This window comes from Egretta garzetta, unplaced genomic scaffold (genome assembly GCF_000687185.1).
Source record: "Egretta garzetta isolate BGI_Z169 unplaced genomic scaffold, ASM68718v1 scaffold440, whole genome shotgun sequence".
Lineage (NCBI taxonomy): Eukaryota > Metazoa > Chordata > Aves > Pelecaniformes > Ardeidae > Egretta > Egretta garzetta.
This window is the reverse complement of record NW_009258293.1, coordinates 1307784-1308370: the sequence shown is the minus strand read 5'-3', so window position 1 is coordinate 1308370 and position 587 is coordinate 1307784. Positions and strand designations below refer to the sequence as shown.

The 587-nt window shown below is 57.8% G+C and overlaps 1 protein-coding gene across 1 annotated transcript in view; it reads right to left on the bottom strand.

Annotated features, from left to right (window-relative positions):
- The window catches only part of LOC104125426 (CMP-N-acetylneuraminate-beta-galactosamide-alpha-2,3-sialyltransferase 2-like), a 5478-nt gene that overhangs the window by 3998 nt on the left and 893 nt on the right, over positions 1–587 (bottom strand). The window lies entirely within an intron of this gene.

Sequence of the window (587 nt, the reverse complement as noted above, 5' to 3'; positions counted from 1 at the left end):
AGAGGCGCCTCCGCCCCCGAACCCACGCAGGCGCCTTACAGCCGGCGAGGCGCTCGCTCCCCAGTGCCCCCGCGGTTTGCGGCGTCAAGGGCGCTGCGTCATTGCCAAGAGGAAGGAACGGGAGGTGCTAACTGTCATCCGCGTGCATGAACCTTTCTTAAATACCTATATCTAAGTGACACGTCTGTTCTCCATCTGAAAGCGCTCATGTACATCTAAAGTCAGAAGGAAAAGGGTTTTGTCGTTCTCAGGGAGACCAGAAAGTGCTCAGCCTCTCCGGACCTGGCTCCCATGGGCCAAGGTGAGAGTGAGGAGCAGGGATGCAGGGATCAGCCTCCAACCCAGGGTCAGAAGCAACTGCAGCTGGTTTGGGGGGGCAGGAGGCGGTCCCCTCTGTACTGGGAAAGCTGAAGGAAAGACAAACGTCTCCCATCCTCACAGGAGCACCCTGTGCTTCCCCCAGTCCCCCAGGTGCTGACATGGGGCCACGGGTCAGCACTGGCTTTCTTTCTCCACATTAACCATTTTCTGAGGCTCTTGCAGTATACACGTACCTGCTCGCTGTGTTATGCAAGCAGCTGCACTCA